This window comes from Otolemur garnettii, unplaced genomic scaffold, assembly GCF_000181295.1.
Source record: "Otolemur garnettii isolate 467f Iridium unplaced genomic scaffold, OtoGar3 scaffold00022, whole genome shotgun sequence".
NCBI classification, from domain to species: Eukaryota; Metazoa; Chordata; class Mammalia; order Primates; family Galagidae; genus Otolemur; species Otolemur garnettii.
The window spans coordinates 1866118-1866668 of record NW_003852417.1 but is presented as its reverse complement, the minus strand read 5'-3'; positions in this window follow the sequence as shown (position 1 = coordinate 1866668).

Genomic DNA, 551 nt, shown 5'->3' with positions numbered 1-551 from the left:
AAAAAAAAAAAAAAAAAAAAAGAAACTTAATATAAATTTATAGGAAAAAATGTTAACAATGCAGATTATACTTAAAAGTGCATCCTGTTGGTAGTCATGTGTATTACATTATGAATAGTGAGACTGTTTGAGGAAGTATCTTTCCAATTATACACTGTTACATGATTCAGCAAAGAAGTCGTTCATGTCACTCACAGATGAATGAAGCTACAGCTTACATCTCCACTGCTTCACTTTTGTCTTACTCATTAACATAAACAAAAGTGTCAACTAGCAGAACTACACTCATGTATCAAGGCCTGAGTAACTTCTACGCTGAATTGGGCAATAAGGAAGCGTTTATTTACCGTCTTATTTTGTCAAATCATGACTGAATTTGCAGACACAGGTTGGCTAGGGATGCAAGCATTTGGGAAAAATCAATGAAAGCATTCTGTGAGAACCAATTCAATACTATATATGGAATTTAATAAGGAGTAGGCTATAATTTACAGTTGCCCACAAATCATGTGCTACTCATCTTCTAAATTACTAAAAATTAAAAAATAAAC